The following is a 27509-nucleotide window of genomic DNA, read 5'->3' on the forward strand; positions in this document are numbered from 1 at the left end:
TGAAATAGAGAAGACAGATTCTTTTTTTATACTTATACTTAAAGAGATGGAGATTCAGCAAGATCTGATGATTTGCTTTTGATTTTTCATTAAGTAAGTGAGAAAGAACTCTGAGACCAGAGAAATGATATTTGCCAATTAAACTCTACTGCCTCTCTGTGGTATCATGCTACCTAGGCTTTTGAATCTTGTTCACTAATCACTCAAGATACTACTGACACTTCAAGTGTCAGAATAGACACTTTTCTGCTTGAATAGAAGCAGAAAAGAAGAGGTGAGAGCAGGGACTGAGGCAGCTGATATTTCACTAGCTAGGTTCAAGTTCCTTCATCAGTTTGCTCTATAGCTTTCTGGAGGGCAAAGCTCCATTTAATGTACTTATTGGCACAGGTGAAGTGGAAAAAATTAGTGTAGTGAAGTACTGGCCAGCACAAATATAATGTGAGCAACATACGTAATCTTAATTTTTTTATAACCACATAAAAGAAGGAAAAGTAAACAGATGAAATTTATTATAATATTTTATTTAATCCAATATGTACAAAATATTTTACCGTGTAAATCAATATAAACTTATGCATGATATGCCTTATATTCCTTTTTTTCCTACTGGTTTTGAAATTCAGTGTGTATTTTACACTTACATCATCTCTCCATTCAGACTAGCCACATTTTAAGTATTCATCAGTCACATGGGACTTGTGCCTATTTGATTGAAAAATGAGGCTCTAGAAGAGATGGAAAATTGCATCTTGGCCAGTCAGCAATTGGTAAGCTACTCCTAGTTCACATCCCAGTCCTTGACATTTCAGCAGAGCTACAATGGTGTGTGCCTTGAGAATATCAGATATCTAATCAAAATATTCATCTGAAAGTCCAAGCAATAAAAAATAACATTTTGAATAATATCTACTATACTTTAAGCTCCACAAAGACCAGGATTGAGCCTGTGTTACTTATTGTTCTATGTGTAATAACTGATTGAATATTTGAAACATTTTTACATTCATTTTTGTTCACAGAGTCTCTAAAATCTGATGTGTATTTCACACAGTACATTTCCAGTCTGACTACTTACATTTCATGGGCTTAATAGCTGCAAATGGCTAGTGACCACTGTGTTAGACAGGAGAGGTCTAGATCATTGGGATACAGGATTGACTTTGTCATCAACATAAGTCAGCAGATGGGTGACCCAGGGCAAATTATTTTATTACTTTTTTACTGTTTGCCAAACTCTCTGAAAGCATGAGTTCCAGCTTAAAATTCTGTGAGTCACCTTATATGAAAAAAGAAAAACAGAACAGCAATGATATCTGACGCCCATACCTAATTCCATACCCACTTAATAAAACAGCCATCTTTATCACTATTTCAAATAATTTGGCTAATGGAGATGGCAGACATCTTTATTTGCATTCCACGTCTTCCTCCAAATGCACAAATACACATGCTACAAGGATACGTTGCTAGAAGCACTGAGAGGAGTTCAAGATACAATATACACTGGGCTTTTCAGTAACTACAACTTGGCCTGTTTTCTGGTGGCTGAGGTGGATGGCAGAGAAACTTGCTACCAGGCCAGACTCTCTTGGTGGGGCATGAGATGGTCTGGTAGGGAGTGGGTGATTCTAATTTGGCTTCTGACTAGATACTTGACTGCCAAGCAAAGCAGACAGAGTCTAAGTTTAAAAAGGAAACTTAAGTGTCAGGACCAAGGCTGTTGTACATCATGATGCAAACTGTGCTCTGCACAAAGCTGCCCAAGCCAGAGAGAGAGTTTGGAGGAAAATATATGCCCAGTGTACTCTTCTGTGGGCTTGTGTTCACCTGGAGGAAGAGGTGCCTTCTTAAATTTTGTTCAAGCAGTTGATGGGCCATCCACAGCCCTATTAAGGACCTAAGAAGAATGTATTAGCAGCTTAGCTGGATGGAAGAACTCCCCGTCCAGCTAAGCTGAAAAAAATAAGCACACAACAACAATAATAAAAAAAATCAGTTTGAAACTAAGGTCTTATATATGGAAGCCTTAATATATCTACATTTTTGTCTAAATAAGTATTATTTCTTCCTTTCTTTCTTTCTAGGAAGTAAAATAAAAGGGGAAAAAGATGGTGAAACTCTGTAAATACATGTATAAGAACAGACTCAAGATACAGTTGTAATATTACATCAACAGTTTTTGTTTGCACAATATATCAAAACTTTTTTTTCTTCGATTTTAAATTATTCAATTTAAAAAGGAAGGTCATAGCACAGAGTCTTTAGGGCAGTGGAACTTCTCTGTATGATGCTATAATGGTGGATACATTCTACGTTTGTCCAAATGCATAGAATGTATGACACCAAGAATGAACCCTAATGTAAGTATGGATTTTGGGTGATGACTTATCAACATAAGTTCATTAATTATAACATATATATCACTCTGGGGGAGATGCTGATTATGGGGGAGGTTATACATGTGTGGGGGCAGGGAGTACGCAGGAAATCTCTATTTCCCATTCTGTTTTGCAGTGAACCTAAAACTGTGCTAGAAACAAAGTCTATTTTTAAAAAAAGTAAAGTCAGGACATGAGTTTGCCATCTTTATGATGCTGAGTATGGTAGAATCATCCACAGCTTCACATTTCAAGATGAAATATTTCTGTCTTCCTCAGCACCCCGAACAAGAAACTCCACTCTAATTACTACCATTTCAAGTATGCTAGCCCAGAAACTTTATCAATCATATGAGGAATAACTTCTAAAGATATTTAGGGGTGTTTTCTTTTTAAATTCTTCCTCAGTATAGTGATACAGCTTGGGAGGTGGAAGGATGGCTGCCCCATATGCACATACACTAGTTTCTATCACCTGTGTCTCATCACATCAGTCAGGAACTAGGAGCTAGTTCCGCTCCATCTATTTATGGATCCTACCTTTTCTCTTTCATCTCTCAACTTCACTGTTGAGCAGTTTTAGGCCTAAGCCAATTCAGGTGTTCAGCTCCATCACAAGACCCATCTTATGTTAACCCATTTAGAAGACCAGGAAAGCCTTATATCTTGTTACATTTTGAGAAGAATGCAAAATGTTAAGTGTCGTGACATGGCAACTATGTAAAAATGAATGAATATGTATGTGGGTAAAGGATAGAAGGTAATTAGAATTAAAACAATTTTGATAGAGTGTTAGGACTAAATATTTAGTTATTTTCTTTTTCAAGTTTTTAAAATACTGTGCTATTCGACATTTTGATTACTTTTTTTCCATTTAGAAAACCACCCTACCAACATGCCAAAACTCACCCATCCACTTGACCCTGAATGGAATACAGTCAGCCCTCCCTTTCTGTGGGTTCCACATGTGGGGATTTAGTCAATCCAGAATTGAAAATATTCGGGAGAGAAAAATAGATGGTTGCATCTGTACTGAACATGTACGGACTTTTGTTCTTGTCATCATTCCCTAAACAATACAGTACAGCAGCTATTTACATAGCATTTACACTGTATTGGGCATTTGTATTATTAGTCTGTTCTCACACTGCCAATAAAAACGTACCCGAGATGGGGTAATTTATAAAGAAAAGAGGTTTAAGGGACTTACAGTGCCACATGGCTGGGGATGTCTCACAAACATGGCAGAAGATGAAAGAAGAACAGAGGGACGTCTTACATGGTGGCAGGCAAGAGGGCATATGCAGGGGAACTGTCCTTTATAAACATCGTATCTCATGAGACTTATTCACTAGATAAATTTATCTTTACTTTTTCCTCTCCTCTTCTCAAGCTGAAGAAAGGAGTCCATCCTAGAGCTGTGAGTTGCGTGAGTTGCATTCCCTGGGTTTGGGGAGGGCTGATGCAAGCACCCTTTTGGCCACCCTGGCTGGTGCACCCCATGTCCACTGACTCTAAGCCCAACACACCAGCAGGACTTGTCCAGAAATTGCAGTTCTTGTGGCCTAGACTGTCCTTTAAGTTTATTTAGGATCCCAGAGCACTTTACTCTGTGACTTACGAGTTCTGGGCTAGCCAAAACTGTGGTTCTGAACACTGGGATAGGTGATTCCCCTCTGAGTAGGCCTGGTCTACTCAGCAGTAAATACTTACATAGGAAGCATATATTTCTCCTCTGGAAATATGTTTCTAGTAACTATTTTGAATACAAAGCAGTTCTAAAAGTTTTGAATTTCAACACAATTACTGTTAATAACTGTTTATTTTAAATATGTTAATAATAGTTTTTTTCTAATATAAAAAGAGTAGATTAGTTAATTCTGATTCTTTAATATCATAGCAAAGTGTTCAATGTAACAAAACCTGTTGGATTTTTCTATAATAAATATGAGCACCTAGTCACCTAAAAAAATCATTGTTTATTGCTGTTCTTTTAAATTTTAATATTTCTGAAAGTTAAATGAAGGCTTTTTGTCTGATACGACAGATTTTTCCCACAGCAGGGCAGAATTTTGAGAAATCTGGGTGCATGATTAGACATCACAATCCTTCTCACACATCAGATACAAATGGTTAAATTATCTTCATGACTATGAGATTATGCATGCAAAATAAACAAATTTAAATGTGTATACAATTACCTGTAATCTGGAAATAAAGTACATGTTGCTAATGAGCTGTAATTATTTGTTCTCACACTAAGAGATTTTTGTGTGGTAACTGATGTCTTTTATTAGAAGCAGTCCATGAATTGCCATTACTGAAACTCACCAGTTTTATGGTAAAATGGCAAAAGACCTTTTTCTGTTCTTAAGAATTTCAAGGTTTTGAAATCTATTTTTCTCACCACAACCTGTAGAGACTTGATTTTGTGGGCAATTAGGATAAATTTTATTCAATTATAGAAATTATACTAACTTAGAAAGCATGATGTATTTTTCATAATTTTCTGTCATTCTTTACCTCTTCAATAGTAAAGACTTCCAACCAACTACTAATGAGTTTCTTTCAATGCTAATACATCAATTTTTTGGCTATTCTGAGAGAAGTTTCTCTAGTGATAATATAATTTCAAATGCACTCAAATATTTATTTTATTGTCTTGAACTGTTGAGTGTTCATGAGAAACTCATAGACTCTTTTGTTTCATGGGCCATAAATAAACCCCAATCCACCACTTCAGCACATTTCTTATTATAATGCACCATGTAATGTTACAGGCCATTATACAGTGTTTTCTGTTGTTGTGAGGTGGCAGACAGTGACATTGAAATGTCTGTTTGTTTTAGAGAGATTGTATGAACTCATTCTTGCCTCTTAATCTTTTTTTAACTATAGAAACCTAAATGTAGTCAAGTATGTTTGCCCTTCGAGTTAGCTGATCTATTTAAATTTTTCAGTGTAACAACTCAGTGAAAGATATGATCTTGTTTTTCTTAATTTGACACAAATAAAAAGATAAGGATATTTCTCTAATTTGTATTTCACTGTGTATCTTTTCTGATGAGATTTGACAATCGATATCAAGCACACTGTGTATATAGAAAGCTCCTAAGTTACATTCTGTGGGTTTATGATTATAAACAATGCTACTCTCTTTTTCAATGTAATAAAACTAGAATCTAAATTTGTTAGTTTTTTGTTTTCAGTATATGGTTGTAGTCCTCTTTAGGTGGAATAGATGAACCCTAAGTACAGATGGTGGTATCTCCATTTAAACAACATGGTGCACAATTTTGTTTCAAGACTAACATTTTCCTTAGGAAGGGAAGTTGCTTAGAGCTGATTTTTTTTGCCTAAAGATCCAAATGTTGGATGTGAGAAATCTACTTTTTGTAGGGTGGAGAAAGAATCAGACTCACTTTAAAGCCAAAATATACTGGCTATTAACTTTGATCAAAAATTAAAATTTTCCCTAAAAAGAATATAGACAACACTAAGAAGTCTAAGGAAACTCTATGTTGAATGTTTTCATCTGTAACAATAATATTGATGACATTGTTCTATTACTAAGTTTCAGAAATCATGCTGAATACTTTGTAGATACCACTTACATTGAGTCCTCAAAACAACATGAAGTAGCAACTTAACATTTATTCAACATTTATCTAGGTATTTTATTTTAATTATAGCATTTAATCCTCAAAATACAAAATTCAAGATAGTTCTGTTATTCTCTATCTACTGATGAGAAAACTGAATAGTTGTATAATTTATCAAAGATCTTTGCAGTGGTTTTCTACTGCCACATAACAAATGACTACAAACTTAGTTGTTTATAACAGTGCCCATTTATTAGTTCCCAGTTCTGTTGATCACAGTTTTAAACACAACATGGCTGGTTTCTCTGCTCAGGGTCTCACAAGACTAAAATCGAGGTGTCATTTAGACTGAGTACTTGTCCAGAAGTTCTGTGGTAGAATCGGCTTCCATGCTTATCAGGTTCTTAGCAAAATTCAGTTCCCTGTGAAGAGCCCAGGAAATGTCATTCATTCCCCATGATTCACTTACCTCCCACCAGGTCCCTCCCATGACACGGGAATTACTATAATTCAAGGTGAGATTTGTGTAGGGACACAGAGGCAAACCATGTCAGTATTATAAATAATCTAGAAATGATTGAAATACACAGACGATGTGTGTAGTTTATACACAAATACTGCACCAGTTTATATCAGGGACTCGAATATTCACGGATTTTGGTTTCCATAAGGGTGTGCGAACCAATCCCCCACCAATACCAAGGGATGGTGGTATTTTACATCCGTGGTAATGAACATAAAGCAACAAAATTTATGTGCATTTTTATTAGCTCAGGGCAGGCAAAGACTGATGGCTTCTCACACTTTATCAGAATCCTACTTTTATTCTGCAAACGTAAGGGAACACAAACTAAATGCCATTGGATTACTAGAGGAGGAGGCCAAAGGATGTAATTCCAATAAGAGTGGGAGGTTGAAACCCGGGCCGAGTTACATCTACTTCTCAAGTATTTCAAAAGAATCCACCATCATTTTAATCTCACTGCCTCTGGCTAGAAATTTAAGTTTCAGCAATTCAGATAGGACATTCAATTTAGAGTATGGCATTTTCATAGTCCATGAAGTAGAAAGTAAAGTAAGACAGTTTCCCTCAACTTGTTTTAATAGGAGCTTTGAAAAAATGGAGTCAGCGCTTACATCAGAGGACATAAGTGTTCCCTCAGGCTCACTTGGATACTCTGAGGGTCTGACCAGATCTGGGATGCTGTTGGGGATAACTGGTGGTCAAGGACAATGAGAGACCCATAGGCAGTGGTCACTAACGCTGTAGATGTAGATGCCCAGCCTGTGAGGTACAGGTGCCCAGCTGCCTTCATGTGAACAAATAGTGATCTGATGAAGATGTGAGCCTTACTCTACATTTAGCTCTCAACCTTCATAAAGACTCTTGGATATTTAATAATAATCGTGTTGCTTTGATACAACTAGACTGAGGCACAGTTTCCATCAAATTATTTTGGGAAATGAAATTAACTGTAGTGCCATTTTTCTGATAATAAACATATACTATAAAATATAGTATTTACAAAGTGTAGAAAATTTTGAAAAGTATTGTTTAAATGCCCTACATTCCACAGATAACTTCTTTCAAAAATTTGGCATATTGTATGTATGTGTGTGAATGTGTGTACTTTTTTTTTTTTTAACAAAATGGGTTTGTAGTACACAGACAGAATCAACTTCTCATAGGAATAAATGTATATCACAATTTTTTGTGCATAACTATAAGTCACATTTTATAGATGTATTTAATAAATCCCATATTGGTTATTGACAATTTTTCATCATTCAGCTTCAATCATTTTGAAACTATAGTTCAAACTTTTAAAAAAAACAGTTTGAATATTGCTTAAATATATCTCTAAAATGCTCCACATTATGTGATGAATAGAAATGTTTGATGTGTGAAAAAAAACACTTATTTCAAGTAAAAAGTATGCTATTTTTTACTTTTTTGAAATAGGAAAGGGGACCATAACCCCATGTTTTGCTGAAACATTTTAAGTCAGCTCTGAAAATAAAATGTGGTTTTGAGGGAAATCAGAAGCCCTTGAATGTCACCTACTGGCCACCCCACCACACCCCCAAATTCTTGAAGTTGGTCTTGAGTCAGTCACTTGTCCTCTCTATGTATTCATTTCTTGCACTATAAGAAGAGATAATAATAATAATTTGTCTACTCTACTTGGTTATAATAAGGTTCAGGTGATGCAATGAATGTGGTAATACATTGGACACTCTAAAGCATTACTTACATAGTATCATTAATTATTAATATAACCATTATTTATTTATAATTCCATATGATCAGATGACCAGAGGAATTTGATGAACCTGCTACTATTGATCTTTTCTTGCAAATGTGTTTGTAAAAAATTGGATTATATTTTTTACAGATAAAGTAAGCTCATTTTCAAGCTACCAGAAGTACCCATTAAAGTCCTAATCACAGGTTAACACTTGTTTTCTAAAAGTATTTAGAACACCATTTGTTTTTATTGCCTTATGATATGGTTTGGCTGTGTCTTCACCCAAATGTCATCTTGAATTCCCACGTGTTGTGGGAGGGACCCGGTGGGAGGTAATTGAATCATGGGGGCAGGTCTTTTCCATGCTTTTCTCATGATAGTGAATAAGCCTAACAAGATTTGATGGTTTTAAGAGGGGGAGTTTCCCTGCAGGAGCTCTCTCTTTTGCCTGCTGCCATCCATGTAAGATGTGACTTGCTCCTCCTTGCCTTCCACCATGATGGTGAGGCTTCTTCAGCCTTGTGGAACTGTAAGTCCAATTAAACCTCTTTGTTTTGTAAATTGCCCAGTCTCGGGTGTGTCTTTATCAGCAGCATGGAAACGGACTAATATACCATGTAACAAATTACTATAAACATAATGACTTAAAACAATTCCTATTGATTAACTCACACTTATGTAAAGCAGAAGTTCAGGTATGATGTGGTTCAGTTCTCTGCTCAGGGTCTTGAAACTGAAATCAAATGGTGGTGAGACTGTGCTTCCTTTTGGAAATTTTGGGGAAGAGTTCACTTAGAAGCTAATTCAGATCATCAGCCATATTTAGATTGTTGCAGTTGTAGGAATGAGGTCCCCCTTTCCTTGCTGTCAGCTGTGGGCCACTTAGCTCATAGAAACCTTCCTTGCCATGTGACCCTTCCATCTCAAAGCCAGCAGGAGAATTTCCTTGGGCCAGCTTCCTCTCACACTTGAAATGTCTGACTTCCTCTGTCTCTGACCCCAGGACCCAGACTTAATGGCCTCAGGTAATTAGGTCAGGACCACCTAGATAATATCCCTATTTTAAGGTTGCCTGATTTGGAAGCTTAATGTCATCTGTGAAATCCCTTTACAGCAATACTTGGATTCATGGTTGCTTGAATGATAAGAGAGGTTGTGTGTTCTTGGGAGTATCTTTGAATTCTGCCTATGACACATCTGAAAGCCAAGGTTATCTTCCAGTGATTCACGGGACTGCTCTTTCCCTTTGATAAAAAAAGAAACACTCCAATGTAAAAGTCATTTGAAGTGCTAGGGTGCTGAGAGACCATATTGTAATACCAGTGCTCTAATTTCATGACAATAGCTATGTTCCCTCCTTTTATCAATCCTAAGAGAATAGGTTTAGAAGTCAGATATACCAAGTTCAAATCTTGCTTTTACCACTTCCTGTATGAGGTGAGTGACATGCTGAACCTGTTTGATTCTGTTTTCCATCTGTAAATGGTAATAATACTACCTACTTTGCAAGGTGATTGTGACTATTAAATAAGAATATGTGTGCGTATAAACACATCTTACTATAGCATCTGCATATATATGCAAAATAAATAGTAATCTTAACATTGCTTCAGTGGGGAGGTTTATATTACTATCCAGTGTGGAGGCTTTTATTATTATCTGATTTGAAATATTTTCTTCTCTTGGCATTTTAAAATTAAGTCCACCATCCAGCAGAAGGTATGATTCTGCTCCTTTTGTAGTTTACTGAAAGCGTTTTCCAATAATGTTATTATTCATAAATATATTGTGTATAACTTTAGTTTTCTTGAGGAATAATAGGCCTAAACTTTCAAACTTCAAATGAAAGTTTCCCCCCGCCAAATAAATGTTTATTTCCATCTCTGCACTTGGTTTTAGCCAAAAGTCCAAGAAGCAGTTTTTTTTCTTTCCATCTCTATGCAAATATGCATTCTTTGATTTAAGGTCCCAATGCTAAATTAAAAAAACACATTTAGCTTTAGATAAAATTAAGTAAATACATCTGATGATAAAAATCTGTGCTGTTTTCATTGGAGGCCCCTGGAATGTGGTCAGATATCCTTTAAAGTATAGAAAATAATTACAAGTCACATTTAATATATTGGAGAACTGGGTGGGCAAGGTGTGCTTCATGTCACCTGAGACCTGAGGGACAAACTCGAGATGAAAGCCAGGCAGAGCTCCTGAGTTACTCTTATTATTTTAGGAAATGTTTGGCCAGGAAAATGAGACAGTATAACCAATTCATAATTTTGTTACATCATAAAATTTTTGAAAGCCAATATAGCCAAAAACTTGACTCATCTGAGTAAATTGTTCAGGGTAACAGCTCGTTTATTTTTTATTTTATTTTATTTTATTTTATTTTTGAGACTGAGTTTCACTATTGTTGCCCAGGCTGGTGTGCAGTGGCACGATCTCAGCTCATGGCAACCTCCGCCTCCTGGGTTCAAGCGATTCTCCTGCCTCAGCTTCCCAAGTAGCTGGGATTACAGGCACACGACACCATACCTGGCTAATTTTTGGCAGAGACGGGGTTTCTCCATGTTGGTCAGGGTGGCCTCAAACTCCCAACCTCAGGTAATCTCTGCTCACCTTGGCCTCTCAAAGTGCTGGGATTACAGGCATGAACAGCTTGTTTATTAAACAATTCATTTATTAAAACTCACTGTAAGACCTTTACCTCACTAAACTATTATAATATCAACTTTGCTGAATCCTAATCAATTCCCTGCTTTGAAAGATTCAACTTATACCACTTGAGACCTGACCTCAAAGCCCTGGAAATATCCTCTTTCACCTCTTCCTCCTGAGACACTAAGATGTAGTCAAGGTTATCCTATTTGTTGCTGTGGTAAGTTTAATAATCTTAGCTTTGCTTAGTCAATAGATTTTACTGGTTGGTTTTCTAGGGGAACTCAACTGTTGAAAGTAATTATCATATATATCTTTCATAATCTGGAAAAAACATTATTAAAGAAAATGAGTCATTTAATAGGCCCCGCTGGCTTCAGAATGAACTGTACTATAGACATTTTTGAGCACATAAAATGTAAGCCTTTTTTTTCTATCCATTTTTGACACTATATCAGATCTTTTATTGTCATCAAGTAATCAGTGAGAGAGCTCAAACTAAGGCGAGATCATCATGTATTTGTAAGACTTTGAATTGCATGGAACATTTTGTCATACTGAATATAGGCATTATCACATTTTCATGAAAACCTTCAAATTTTAGTTTAAGTTCTTTATGGATGAGGGTCATATAGTATATTTTATATGTCCACAGAATCTTGTATATAACAGAACTAAACAAATTCTGGTTGTTGAATTAGGAGTTTAAGGACCGATTTAAGGTCACTCCTCTTTTTAAAATTCTCTGGAAAAAAACGCATATTTTCTTTTACTTATTTCATATCCTGGGTGACCCTAAGCAGAAAGGAACTCCATGTCATACCAACAATAGCTGACAAGCTTTAAATATACATAGTAGTGATCAGGTTTGGGCCATTTAAATTACTTTTTACAAGTCCTCTGGAAATAAAAGTTATTTGAAAGAATCACTAAAAGTAGAAGTGACAGCTAATTGTTTATAAATTATGCATGTGAAATGCCAAAGGAGGCAACAGAAATATTTTTATGAACCAAACAGCAAATATCACATCATTTGGGGAACAAGCCTCATTTATTCAATGTGCTGCTTTGTAAATATAGCACAGAGATTTTAATCTATAAAATGGGATAGCTGATGATTACTTTCATGAAACACGAATGAGAGTTATTATATAATAAACAGAATAATTAAGACTCAAATCACGTTAACTTCTTATCTGGCTTCGGTATTAACTATCTATGTGGTTGGGAGTAAGTTATGTAATCTATTAAATCTTCAATTTTATAGTCTATTAACTACAAATTAACAATGCCTGCCATGTTTATCTCACAGTGATTTTGTAGAGTTGAGCAAGATCGAATCATATCGTTTGGGGGCTGAAAAGTAGTTAAGGCTCATTTAGTCCAACTAAGTATGGAAATATGCTTTGAAGAAGAAAGTTTACTACCATATATATGGTACCTTCTGATTTTTAACTCATTCTGAAATTATTCTTCGAAATATTTATGTACTTTCCCAAGAGATGCGCTTATCTCTGCATTTACATCACCCAGCCTGGTACCTGGTATTTATTGTGCATTCACACTATAAATTTGTTCAGTCTAAATGAATAATTAAGTAAAAAAGAAATTCTTTCTCCTTCGATGAATAGACTGGCTCACTTTTCCCCTGTTTTACTCTTCTGTGTGTTAATTTGCTTGACATATTCAGAAGTTGGATATGATGATCTTATTCTACCGCTCTGAGGTATTGTGATAACTTAAGATGAAAATAGGAATTGATCATAAGAAAGATCTCTTGCTGGAAGCTGGTAACATGAGTTGTTATCAAGGTTTTCTAAAAGTTTAGTGAAACAGGAGGCCAGAGGGAGCAAGTAACCGTGAATAGTGGGGTTTGTTTAGAGATGCTGAGGGCTCATACCTTTATGTCGTAAGTTTTCCAACTAACAAACTTTGTAGGTACAGTTTTATAAAAGGTACTGCAATACTTTCCAATATTGCTGATTACATGCCTTATAACTATACCTCAATGACTTTATCTATCTTAATTAATATCAATATTGTAAACTCTGTCGGTGCTTCTATTAGGGTAAACTGAGTTATTGGGAGTTACTCGACTCCTCCCTAAATGACTCTAAACTAGGTGCATATGAGCTTTAAAGAATAATTTCCCCATGTTTTCCTTTATTTTTATTGGATGCCAATACATTTGGCGATGGCATGTATTTTCCTTCTATTTTCTACAGACTTGAAAACCAGATAACCAAGACTGTAGAATATATGCAAAATTCAAAAGATGATGATTGATATTCTAAGAGTATCAACCACATGATGTTGTTTTGTTGGGTTTGACTGGTCAGTCTTTTAAAATTCATTCACTTATTCACCATTTGCCACATGCCTAGGCACTTTACTGGAGATAGGGGTAGAAAGATGATATACGACACATACTTCTAGATACATGAAGTAGCTGGATTTATACTCCAATTAAAAAAGATGTTATTGTATGGTCTAAAAGAAATACTGTTATCTAGGTTAGCAACTACTTTATTTTTGTTTTTATTTTTGAGAGAGTGTCTGACTCTGTCTCCAGGCTGGAGTGCAGTGGTACCATCTTGGCTCACTGCAACCTCTACCTACCGGGTTCAAGCGATTCTCCTGCTTCAGCCTCTTGAGTAGCTGGAACTACAGGGGCACACCACCAAGTCTGGTTAACTTTTGTATTTTTATTAGAGACAGGGTTTTACCAAGTTGGCCAGGCTGGTCTTGAACTCCTGACTCCAAATGATCTGCCCACCTTGGCCTCTCAAAGTGCTGGGATTACAGGCATTAGTTACCATGCCTGGCCTAGGTTAGCAACTACTTAAAATTCAGTTAAAATTTGCAACTGCAAAGTGATATTTTCTAATCTATTTGAGTGTTAGTTCCTGATGTCATAGTCATATCAGATTCATTATAATCAGAGTTAATTCTGCATCCTGTTATCTATGTATGAGTTGATAGGAAGTCAACCTCATTTCTCACTGAGAAAAATTAAATGAAATTTAGTGTATAGAATCCAGCTCAATATCAGGAAGAACTTTCTAACAATTTGAACTTCTCAAAAATGGAATGTACTTGTTTGCTCATGAGTTTTGCCTTCTTACTATTTATATATATTAAGCTCGTAGTCAAGTAGTACCTTCAGTGTAAGCTATGAACCAATGTGAAACAAGTTGTTTTCTAATACTTATTTAAACTGTTGATTTAAATGTATTCAAGTGCAGGATTTTAAAATTATTGTTAGATGTTAATTTATTTTAGGTCAATATTTATTTCATTGAGAATATAGTTAATATTGATTCTATCACCAATGCAATTCCACGTTTATTCCAATTTAACATTCCTGCTTGAACTAGAATCCTTTTCATGTTTTTATTCTAATTACTAAGTCTTTACAGAAGAGATGAAGGAGGGAATCTTCTATCAGTTTCTTGTAGGCACCTCTCCAAGTTGACTTCTCCAGAATGTAGTCATCTAACAGTGTATCTACCTCATAATATTATTGTCTAACTAAACACCACTATCTTAGTGGTATATTTTCAGAGTATTTGCCAGATCATTCCTGAAACCAAGATACTCTAAGGCAATAAAATCACTATCATTAGCCACTTTCTCGTAGAACTAAATGAGGTTTCTTTGGCATGACCAAACCATTTTGATCTTTTAGTTTACTCTGATGAATTTCCATGGTAGTTTTAGCCTTTAGGCTAATTATTTCTGAGAAGGAGAGAGGTCAGTGAGTGGGAGCATTTGATGCGTCTGAGGAAAGAAATTAAAAAAAAAAGAAAGACCTTCCTTTTTGGCATGGTAACTGTGCAGAACTTCAGAAGACCTCTGAAGATTCAGGAAGCAATTGATTTGTACATACTATTATAAAATCGTATGCTGATTTTCACATTCATTTACCAACACCGCATGCATTGAATCATTAAGTAAAAGGATATTGAGGAGGACTATTTGTATGAGGGAGGAGGATGGTGTAAATGAAGTCCAAAAGAACATGTTAGAAGGAAAGAAAAGTGGGCTTTTAGAGGATACAGTGAGTGATCAGAATCAGCGTCCCTGATTTTTACATTTCCAATTTCTAATAAGTCACATTTCTTTCTTTCTTTCTTTTGGCAGATTTTTTAGTAGCAAACCTTTCATCATTGCTAAAACTATGATGAAGAATGCAAAGAATGTAGCAGAGTGGATGGGGATGGGTATCCTTATCAAACTATAAGTCCACTAGAAGTTTTAAACTAACCTCATGAAATGTTCTAGTTTTGGAAGATGTCACTAGGTCTCTAATGAAATAAGTTTGCCAGGCTTCTAACAAGATTTTTCTCTTTCCCAAAGCACCACTCTGAATAATCAATGAAGCCTTTCCTTGATTTCTTTTCTCGTTTTTTCCTTTTTTTCAGTTCTTCTTTATTTTTTTAGTCAATGAGCTCAGCCCTAAATGAAAGCTGGAGTTGTATGAACTGAATCAGCTGGAAATAGTAGCTGAAAGGCGTGCAAATCAAAGCTGGCAAGTTCAGCTCTTCCGTTCTTGAAGGAGAAGCTAACTTCAATCCAAACGGCTTCCTGGGCAATTGTTTGATTATTCTAGGGTTTTGTTCCTGGTATGGAACCAGGCATTAATAACCTAGTTTTTGCCAGCTAAACCAAGAAAACACACATCTCATCTTTACCTTGCAGTGCCTTAGTACCCATGTGGACACTTCCTAGCAGTGTGGGAACTGTGTGGGAAGGGATTTTACATCATTTGTGGAGTGGAGGTGGGAGTGGAGAGGATAGCCTTCAGGCTCTTTGATATTTCCTGCTCTGCTCTAGCCTAGCACACAGTGGAGAAACTAGGAGCTCTGGAAGTCAAGCAGCCTCATCCTCATTCACTTTGATACCTATGCTAGGGGCCAGGACTTCTAATATTTTTGCTAGAGATATATATGTCTCCATACACACCCACATTTTCTGGAGTAGAAATTATTTGTCTTTGATTAATTTATTTTTAGATCATCACTAAGTATATTGAAAAATCCTTGCAAAGAGAGAAAATCTAAAGATTACTTTTAAATATAGCAAACTTTCTGATTGTTAAATATACTTTATTAAATTAATGCTATGTTATGTAGCCATTATTAATCACATCATTAATTCAGTGGTTGGTATTTTCTTGTTTTAGTTACATTATTATTGTTTCTTCATATCTCGAATATTTTTAAAGGCCTCCAAACGCCTAAGGTGCTGGATACTCTGACTCTCATGGCTGATGGATAAAGTGGACATGATGAGGAAGCGAGTTCCTGACTCTCTGTTCTGCTTCTGTGCTACTGCTTGTCCACCTACCTCCTCATTTTCTAGTTCAGACTAATAAATTATCAGTCACATATTTAAAGTTTGTATAAGATTATGCTACAATATTAAAAACTCTCTGGATATATTTTATATACACATTAGCTAAGAAACAGAACCTTAAAGCTATGGTATGCGTTTCATTTTGTTGAGGTTTTACATAGCTCACACTTTTGTAAGAATACATAGCTTATCTAAAAACGAAAGTGATAGCTCTCTTCTATCACGCAATTAATGCTATGATAGGCAGACAACTAAATACAGACTTTCCAAATGTTGTAATCACTGATATTTTCTCTTCACATGTGTTTCTAGAAAGTTTAAAGCCAAATGTAGGGTAAGTCATGATAAATATATTTGAGTACATAACAGGCACTTTATCTTTCGACCTTACTTTTCAATTTTGTGATTAAGAGCACAGGTGTAGTTTGGTGTTGAGCAGGCCTGAGTTCAAACTCTGCTTCTAGCACTTTGTAATCTTAGAAAAGTTACTGAAATTCTCTAGCTCACAGTTTCCTCAGTTGTAAAACTGAAATAATATTGATTACTTTCTAAGGTTATTGTGAAAATAAAAGTTGGATATAAAGCTCTTAGCACAGGCAAAGTCTTTGATACATGCTAGTTATTAAATGTTCCCATTCTTATTACCCTGGCCTTCAATTTTTGTTTTTAACTTTTAAATTGTTCTAAAGTGCATGTCTTTAAAAGGCGTCTTAAACACTTATTGGAAGAAGTTGGGCTGTAAATAAATTAAATAAGTCAACCAGCAAATAATTACCAAATATTTAAATTTTTTATTCTCAAATTGTGGTTTAGAAGAGTTTCTCAAACTTTCATGTGCAGAAATAAGAATTCACCTGGGGATCTTAATCTCATTAAAATAGAGATTGTCATTCAAAAGTTCTGAAGTAAGGCTTGAGAGTCTGCATTTCTAACAAGCATCTGAGTGAGGCCCGCACTGCTAGCCCTGAGAGTGGCCTTGCATAACAAGGGGTTCTGAAGAGAGGTGTGGATATCATCCTTAGAGCTTTATAAAAGCACATAGTAGCTGGTTCCATTTCTTGAACTCCTTGAATCATAAATGAAAGCAATGAGATGGTCTCTTATTTCTTACTCTTTTTTTAATTAAAAAAAATTTTTTTATATGTGTATATATATATATTTTATTGCATTTTAGTTTCTGGGGTACATGTGAAGAACATGCAGGATTGTTGCATAGGTACATACATGGCAATGTGGTTTGCTGCCTTCATCCCCATCACCTATATCTGGCATTTCTCCCCATGCTATCTCTCCCCAACTCCCTACCCACTGCTGTCCCTCCCCTAGAACCCCCCACCACAGACCTCAGTGTGTGATACTCCCCTCCCTGTGTCCATGTGTTCTCATTGTTCAACACCCACCTATGAATGAGAACATGCGGTGTTTGATTTTCTGTTCTTGTGTCAGTTTGCTGAGAATGATGGTTTCCAGGTTCATCCATGTCCCTACAAAGGGCATGAACTCATCATTTTTTATGGCTGCAAAATCTGAAAGAATCACATAGGATTCTGTTTCTAAACCTTCATCACTTTAACCAAAGTCTGAAAGAATCATATAGGATGCTGTTTCTAAGTGTCATGGTTTTTTTCTGTTCTTTTGAGTGATACCAGCCCCCTTAGTTGGCAGTTAGCCCCTTGGACAGTCTTTTCCTTTATATTCTGTGAACTCTGGAGGACTTTCATTAGGTCACATGGCATATTTATTAGGCTCTTCTAATATAACTTGGCTGAATCACATAGGCTATCCAGTAGCCAAGAAATAGTCTCTAAACCAATGTTCCCTTAAACGAATGATTGTTTCTCAGACAGCTATATGACTTTTTAACTTCATAATTTCATTAAAACTCCTCTCATTAAGATTGTTAGTGACTTTATATTGCTAATCCCTATGGGAACCACTCTGTAGAATTTGGCTTTGGTCATCATTCTTATTTTTTGAAAATTTCCTTTTTTTTTTCTTTTTTTGAGATGGAGTCTTGCCCTGTCACCCAGGCTGGAGTGCAGTGGGGCGATCTTGGCTCACTGCAGCCTCCACCTCCCGGGTTTAACAGATTCTCCTGCCTCAGCCTCCCAAGTAGCTGGGATTCCAGGTGTGTGCCACCACACCTGGCTACTTTTTTTTTTGTATTTTTAGTAGTGACAGGGTTTTGCCATGTTGGTCAGGCTGGTCTTGAACCCCTGGCCTCAAGTGATCCACCTGCCTCGGGCTACCAAATTGCTGGGATTACAGGCATGAGCTACCATGTGCAGCCCCAGTTTGTGTGGTTTCTGTTTGTTCTCTTTCCTTGTCTCTTATTACTCTTCTGGCTGCTACCCCTAATTCCCCTAAATCACTAATATAAGAATTAGAATTCTCGCCTCTTTCTTTACTTCTTCAGTCCTTGCTCTATGTCTTCTTATTTTATGGTCTCCTTGGGCAATATCAAATCCTCCTATTTATTCAAATATATTTTTGCAATGCTTTAATTTCTATCTCAAGACTAGAGCTCTCTTTCAGATCCATATCTACCAATTATTTCAACCCAGATGTCCTACTGGCACCTTAAATTAAATATATCCAAACAGAACCTTACTACTTTTCCTTAACTTTACTTACTTATTTAAGCCATAATTATTCATATTAAAAGTGGAGAGAGTAAAAGAACATAAGTAATTAAATATTATAATAATTAAATCACATTTAACAGATGTCAGATGCTTAGACTATTTTCCTTAGGATAGATCATAGCATGCATTACTTAGGGAACTACTTATGAAACCATATTCTATCTGTTGACAACTTATCTCTGGATTGAGGATCAGAAATCTAGGAGATATCCTGGGTTTCTCCTTTCATCAAATATTTAATTAATTTTATAAGTCGAATACATTTATCTCCTAAAAAAATTAACTTATTTTCTTCTCAGCGCACTTATTTTCCAAAGTCACAGTTTAAGTCTGTAATGTGTGACCCGTACTATGTCAAGTGGCCCTCTGTCAGCCTCTCTGGCTTTAGCCTCACTGACCTCCACTCACTCTGCTTATTTATTGCCTGCTGCGTGTTCTCTCAGAAATTCAGATCTAATAGTAGTCTTCCTTTGTTCAAAATTCTTCATGTATCCATATTTCTTAAAATATAGCATCACCAAATTTTTTACATAACCCTTGTATATGACAAGCAAGAAACATAAGCTTAGTCTTTTCTATCTCTATATAGAAAATATTTCATATTTTCAACTTTCCTCATGGGTGTTCTAGCAATATTTAACTAATTGTTGACTTCTGAAATAGATTACACTTACTCAAATCTACAACTTTTCCTGAAGGTTCTTTCTCTTCTAACTTAATCTGCTATTTTAGGCTAAACTCAAAATTATGCTCCTCTGGAAGCTTTTCTTAAATTCTATGAACTTACTTGGGTAAATATTCAATTCCCATTTAAAAGAAAATTTCAATGCAGCAGTTTTCTAGTTTTAGTGCATCTTAATTTCATCAGGAAATAATATTGAGTTTGATCAAATATTTTTATTATAACTGATTAGATGACCATGTGATTTTTCTCCATTATTCCAGTATTATAGTAAAGTGGTAAAATACATGGACATTCAATTGTTAAGTTAACCTTGCATCCTAGAGTAAAGATCACTTGTTATGATTTATTAGCTTTAGTTTTGTATTTGTTGGACTTGGTTTAATAATATTTTAAAAAGATTTCAATGTTTATGTTTATTAGGATATTGGTATACAATTTCTTGTAATGTCTTTTCATGTTTTGGTATCAGGTCAAGTTCATTCATACTGAGTTTTTTCTACTCATGTGAATTTCTCTGTTTTTAGACTTCAGATTATGATTCAGGATTGGTTTGTTTCTTTATTTAATTCTTTTTTTTTTTTTGAGACAGAGTTTGACTCTGTCCTCCATGTTGGAGTGCAGTGGTATGATCTCGGCTCACTGAAACCTCTGCTTCCTGGGTTCGAGGAATTCGCCTGCCTCAGCCTCCTGAGTAGCTGGGATTACAGGCACGTGCCACCATGCCAGCCTAATTTTTTTTTGTAATTTCAGTAGAGATGGAGTTTCACCATGTTGGCCAGGCTGGTTTTGAGCTCCTGACCTCAAGTGATTCACCTGCTTCCGCCTCCCAAAGTGCTGGGATTACCGGCGTGAGCCACTGCACCTGTCAAGTTAATCCTTGTATTTTGAAAGTTTGTTATTTGCAAATCCATTTGGTATTGTTATGTTTTTCAGATCAATGTAAACCTTTCTAATTATAAAATAACCCTCCTTATTTTGTTAATTCTATTTTGAAGTCTAAATTGGCTAATACTGCTATAGCCACACCATCTTTCTTATGGTGACTATTTCTGTGAGATTATTTATCCTATCCTTTCAAATACAACCTTTTAGAAAATATATATGTTTAAAATACATCTCTTCTAGATAGCATACAATTGAGTCTTGTTTATCTAATTTGACAATCTGGCTTTCTGATTAATGTATTTATTCTACTTGTGTTTAATGTAATTATTCATACATTTTGTTTAAATATTTTCTTGTTATTTGTTTATTTTGGTTTAAAAGGTCAACATATTGCCCTTGATTTAAATAGTTACCTATTTTAAAAATTAACTAAAAGTTTATAATTTATATATTTGCATGTTTTTCTCTGTTTTCTGCACCTTTTATTCTATCTTGTAGAGCTGAGTTTTCATATATATAAAAAAATGGATACATATTGCATATTATACATATTAATATTATAAGGTGTATAATACATATACAGCAATAGATGATATAATACAGCATGTAATATTTTCTTTCAGCCTGAATAACTTTAGGATTTATTGTAAAGAAAATTTGCTGATATAAAATTCTTTCAGCCACTTTTTCCTGGGAATATATTTATTTATCCTAAACTTTTGAAATACATGAATTGTAGTTTGCTATTTGTCCTTCTGTCAGATGTTGTTCTATTGTTTTTTAGCATCCATTGTTTTAATTGGAAGTAAGCAGATATTCTTATTGTTATTCTACTCTATGTATCTCCTTCCCTGGTTGCTTTTAAGATTGTTTTGTTTGTTTGTTTTCTTTTTATTTGCTTTTCAACAGTTTGAATATGAAATATCTATGTGAGGTTTCTTGGTATTTATTATGCTTGAGAGTTGCTGAGTTTCTTGGTTTTGTAGATTGGTGTTTTAGTCAAATTTTAGAAGTGTTCAACTACTATTTCTTCAAACACTTTTGATGTCACAGTCTCCTTTTTCTCCACTTTTGGAATTCCCAACTGGAGTATGGTAGACTGTTTAATACTATCCCAGAAGTCACTGAAGTACTATTCATTTTTATAAAAATGAATTTATTGCTGAACATTTTAATTTAGATCATGCAACATGTTGTCACATGTCTATCATCTATCTATGTATCTATGTATCTATGTATCTATCTATATAACTATATATTTTGGATGGGCATGGTGGCTCATGCTTGTAATCTAAGCACTTTGGGAGGCTGAGGCAGAAGGATCATTTGAACCCAGGAGTTTGAGACCAGCTTCGGCAACATAGTAGTACCCAGTCTATACAAAAAATAGAAAAATTAGCCAAGTGTCGTGACATGTGCCTGTAGTCACAGCTACTCGAAAGGCTGAGGTGGGAGGACTGTTTGAACCTGGGAGGTTAAGGCTGCAGTGAGCCATGATCATGCCACTGCACTCCATTTTGGGTGCTGGAGTGAGAACTTGTCTCAATTTTTTTTTTTTCTTGCTTGGGATAACATTGTATGACTATACTACAATTTATCCATCAATTTACCTGTTGATAAACATTTTGGTCATTACCAGTTTTTGCTATTACAAATAAAGCAAGCTTCTATAAACATTTGTGTATACCTTAGTGTAGACCTAAATTTTTATTTTTTTCTTGGGAAAAGTGGCTGGCTTGTATGATAGGTGTATTTTAATATTCTTAAAGAACTTCTAAAATGTTTTTAATAGTGATTGCAATGATTTTATAGTCCTACCAGTAAAATATGAGGGTTAAAGTTCCACATTTTTGCCAACACTTGGTTTTGTGGTCTGTAAATTTTGGTTAGTTGACTGGACTACATACTGGTATCATGTTGATGTTTTCCTAATAGTGGTGGGCATATTTTCATCTGTTCATTTGCCATCTGTGCATGTTCTTTGATATAGTGTTCAGTTTTATTTGCCCATAATTTTTATTAAGTGTTCTTATTACTATTGAGCTGTATTTTTTATGTATTATAGATAAAATTCATTTGATAGGTACATATTTTGTAAATATATAGTTATATAATTTATATATGCGTACTCACCTTGAATCCTGTAACATTACTAAACTCGCTTATCAATTCTGGTAGTTTTTTGAGTGATTCTACTGAATTGTAAATATAATACTATTTCTTTAAGGCTCTTTGGTAATTGTAAGTATCAGATTGAGAACACTGGTACAGCTTTTCAGACACAATCACACTTTACTGAGTAAATATTTTCTGTGATTTTTTTTTCTGTCAAAAGCAATAATTATGAAGCAAATTCACTGTGCACTGGTATACATCCTAGAAAACTCTAAACACTTCATCATACCATGCACCAGTATCAATCAACTTGCATGAGTCTGATGAAACAATACACTCAAACAAGTGAAGCAATGCAACTGTATTACTCACGGATAGGCAGTAAGGGACAATAGAAGCCTGGAATCAATGGCAGGCCAGGCCCCCAACCTCATGAAAACTGCCCAAGACAGATGAAGTCTTGTGTACATGTGCCCCATATCATACTGCAGCTGAGGGGCCCTCAAAACCCATTTCACCCTGGTTTTATATCCAGGGGTAACTGGAATTTCTGAGCTAAAGCACTGCAGGACATCCTCCTCTTCTAGGAGGAAAGGGAACAGAGCCTGGACTGTTCTAATAGTTTCTCTTTATCTCAGGATGCTGCATTCCCAGCACATTCTGCAGTTGTCCTTGAACTACATTAGAGAAAGGAGGAAGAGCTGGGTCTCTAGTGTCATCCAGAGACTTGTCTTGCAATAATCAATTCCTTTCCTGGCACAAAGTTAATAGCCTGTAACAAATCAATCAACAAATTTAGATCCATCTTCAAAATTCTCACTTCCCAGATGGGCACTTTTATTAGGTGTTTAACCTTTGTAGAAGAGGTTTTCTCTGAGTCGGGGCTTGATGCTGCCCTGGGACATTTGTGCCTCACACATAACCAAGATCAGCCATCCAATAATTATTTGTTACTTCCTCCCAAATATATAATAATGTGGGGCACTCTTCATTTGCTTAGTTGTATGGCAATGAATTTGAAAATCTGCATGCTGTTTTGTTAATTGTGTTTTTAATTGAGTCACTTCATCTGAACAAATAAAGCCACCGGTTATTAGAAATGCCATCTGAACTCCGTAGCTAATAAAGCTGTACTGAGTTGTTTCAGAAGTGTATGAAAATATGGTAGAATTATGATAGAAATACCTTTTAACTTGAAGCTGAGATCTATATATTTTTAAATATGGTTTCCTACTGATTTAGGAAGAATGAGTATGGATTTGTGTTTTTAGTCAACATGGGGCATTTATTTTTCAACTTGTCAATACTAGAGAGTCTTGCTTTGAGAACCTAATTCAGTTTGCCAATACAGGCAATTTTTTTTAAAAAAAAGATTGACTGCCAAAATTTGAGAAGTGTCCTTTTGATTTCCCACAAGAGATTTTGGTAAGAATATTATCATAAACACTTTGCTTTTAGTTACAGTGTTTTTATATCTTGCGCAAAGTTGTGGTATATAATCTTAGTGTCTCAATTCTCTTAATAAGCCTGTAATCTTGTAGGATTTCTAATATCACATATAATTTCCATCTGCGTCTCCCTCATAACTTGGGATATCTTGCAGATAGCAGGTGGTCTACGAAATCATTACTGATACTAATTATAATTCCAGGGCTTCAGCTTATCTATACCATATTTTCTTCTTTTATTACTAAACTGACCTATATACTTTGAATTGGTCTTTTGATTTCTCACCTGAAACTTTGACTTATTCTATTTCTTCCATTGGAAATGCTTTCCATTCTAGATTTACTTATCAAAGTCCAAACCATCTTAAAAGGCTGCATTACCACCCTCTGTGTAAAGCTGCCGCTGACATTTTTGAGGGAGATATACACTTCTTCACCTCCCCTTTCTTCCTCTAAGAACCACAAGGCAGAGAACCAGTGATGGAGAGCCTGATACATGTCTCACAGGATACCAGGCATTTTAAATGTTATCTCACTGTACTCTTCAAACAAATTATGAGGGTGCATGTTAAAACTCTTAAGTTTCCATAGATGAGGGTTCTGACAGTAAAAGGAATTGACTGCTTTGCCTTGATATAAGAAGCGATGAAGCCAGTGTGAAAAATTCTGACTTCAAAACCTTTTCTTTTTCCACCATTTTAAAATATGCCTCTAATGCCTTAGGATTTTCTGTCATAAATTCTTCACGATTATAATCATCCCTGTTAGGCTATGTGTTTGATCCTTGATGACAAGATGAAATCATTTCAGACTTTATAAAGTACAGAATAATTAGATATAAAATTTATATTTTAAAATATAATTTCACAAATATTGGTTGAGTACCTAATGTGAGCAAGGTATCTTTTATACTAATAATAGATTTCATATTTACATCACCATCTGTGAGGCATTTTTCCTATCCTATCTTTTTAAAAAATATTGTTCTGTGTCACTGTTGTATCTCCTAACTAGATAGACCTTGATATTTGCTAGACCAGTGGCTTTTCAATGTATTTTCCTTTCTTGACCAATGGAATTTTACAAGGAAGTCAATGAGTAAAGCGGTGAAGGAGGAGCTGCTCTAGGCAAAGCTGAGGTAAGGGGGGGTGCTACTGGGTGTGGTGGTGGATCAGGACACCTTCTCAGGCCCCTCTTAATGCCTTGCTGCAGCCCTCTGTGCTTCCTGTGGAAACACCAGTGCTCTGTTTTCTAATGAAAATAAGAGGCAACCTGTTTGTGTGTGTGTGTGTGTGTGTGTTTCTGAAATTTTGGGGCCTTAGTGCTTATTCTGGAGTCCAAATTATAGTACTCTTGTAATACACAAATAAGCAAAAGTGAACTGAAGTACCTAAAACACTCACAAAATTAATAAAAATAAAGACAAAGCCAGGACAATAACCACAGAACTATGCGAAGGATATCTTGATGGATTCTTGAATATGGCAGCTGACCCCTTGGTGGTAACTTAGGGTTTTAGTCTTGTTCATACAACACAGGCTTTTCCTTACTCCGCAGTCTTTCCTTGTCCCTTCTCCAGACTACTTAATGACTCTCCCCCTCCCAGCTCCCAGCTCCCAGGATTAACTCCTTTCCACTTTCTTCTTTTCAGGTCCATCCACTGTTCCTTGTTACTGTGTGCTCTAGACTCCACACATTTGTCACTGAATATTTTATGAATGCCACCTCCACACATTTGCCTACGTGGTCCTTCTACTTGAAGTTTGCTTGAAGTCTCCTTCCTTCCTTTCTTTCTTAACTTAGAACACCTCAACTAGTTTTTATTTTCATAAAGCAGATAAAATATTCCCCAAACCTCTACCATGCTTAGCCCTATTAAGCAAAAATGTCACTTGGGTTTATGTACTCTGATAGCACTGTATGTATGATTTTTCATATTTATCACAGTGCATCCTCATAGTCATTTATTTATCTTTTCTCTCAATTAGACAGAGTGCTTTTAGGGAGAGAGCTGTATTATATTCATTTCTCATTTTTTTTTTTTTTTTTTTTTTTTAGAGACAGAGTCTCACTCCGTCACCCTGGCCGGAGTGCAGTGGCGCGATCTCCGCTTACTGCAACTTCAGCCTCGAGGGTTCAAGCAATTCTCCTGCCTCAGCCTCCTGTGTAGCTGAGATTACAGGTGCGCACCACCAAGGCCAGCTAATTTTTGTATTTTTTTTTTCTTTTTTTTTTTTAGTAGAGATGGGGTTTCACCATGTTGGTCAGGCTGGTCTCAAACTCCTAACCTCGTGATCCACCCGCCTCAGCGTCCCAAAGTGCTGGGATTACAGGCATGAGCCACGCACCCAGCTATATTCATTTCTCATATTCCCACTCCCTAGCACAAGCCAAGCCTGTCCTTGGTTTTCTAAAAATTGATGAATAAATATTTAAGAAAAGTATAATTTCTCCAGCAAGTACCACCATGCCATGGAAATATTTCAGCCAGAAAGTTCTCTTTTTTGGCGTAGAGTCATACAAAATTAAGTAAATGTCTTACTTGATTCATCTAATTGACATGCACTTAGTGAAAATAAGTGAATTTCATTAAGTACATATTAATTAGATATGCACAGTTGAATTTATTTCTGTGTTGTGAGTAGGGTGTGCTTGAGGTTGTGGATGCATGTACTGGGACACATTATTTTCATGACTTAGTGTTTAAATAAAGCAGCCTAAGAAGGCCAAAGCGAGGTTCATCCATGTCCCTACAAAGGACACGAGCTCATCATTTTTGATGGCTGCATAATATTCCATGTGTGTACCTATGCAACAATCTTGCATGTCCTTCACATGTACCCCAAAACCTAAAACACAATAAAAATTAATTAACTAACTAATTAATTAAATAAAATAAAAAATAAAAAAAGAAGGCCAAAATGAGTTGCTGATTTAGCAACAGATTCCATCATAACTATAATGCCTGCTTATGAGATACTGTAGGTATCTACAGGCAATTGTCAAACCATTTGACAATAAATCCATATGAGGTTTTTGTGATTTAAAAAGAGTTAATGAACATAAAGAAAGAAAAGTGACAGGAGATAGAAGAAATAATCAGTTTTAAGTAAATTTATAAAGTAGAAAGATAAAATGAAAATGGAATATTGCCTAATAAACTTTTTGGCTTGTAAGCTCAGAAGAAAACCACTTCTGACAAGTAGTTTTAAAAATGAGCTACTCTAAAATCAAAGCCCTTTAACTTTTAAAAAATAAGAAGTAAAATGTATGATTTTTCATAAAGCAGATAATGCCCAGTGCTCTGCAGATCTCTTGGGATGTCTTTTTATATTTCTGTGTGCTTCCCCACCTCTAGTCCTAAATTTTATTGTAATGACCAGCACCTGTTGCTGTTCTTTAAAGGCCTGCCCTCAAGGGGAAGATAGACAATTAATAAATAAAAATAAAGACATAATACATCTGGTATGGTGTGACTGTGTCCCC

At 35.6% G+C, this 27509-nt stretch overlaps 1 protein-coding gene and 1 non-coding gene across 3 annotated transcripts in view; one reads left to right on the forward strand and one right to left on the reverse strand.

The window, feature by feature from the left end:
- The window catches only part of PTN (pleiotrophin), a 114721-nt gene that overhangs the window by 48802 nt on the left and 38410 nt on the right, over window positions 1-27509 (forward strand). The window lies entirely within an intron of this gene.
- On the reverse strand, window positions 11335-11410 carry LOC135274446 (small nucleolar RNA SNORD81). The gene has a single exon (XR_010342274.1). It is a non-coding gene; the product is annotated as a small nucleolar RNA SNORD81 (small nucleolar RNA).

This window comes from Aotus nancymaae, unplaced genomic scaffold (assembly GCF_030222135.1).
Source record: "Aotus nancymaae isolate 86718 unplaced genomic scaffold, 86718_ANA_hifiasm-v0.15.2.pri h1tg000002l, whole genome shotgun sequence".
In the NCBI taxonomy this organism is placed as follows: domain Eukaryota; kingdom Metazoa; phylum Chordata; class Mammalia; order Primates; family Aotidae; genus Aotus; species Aotus nancymaae.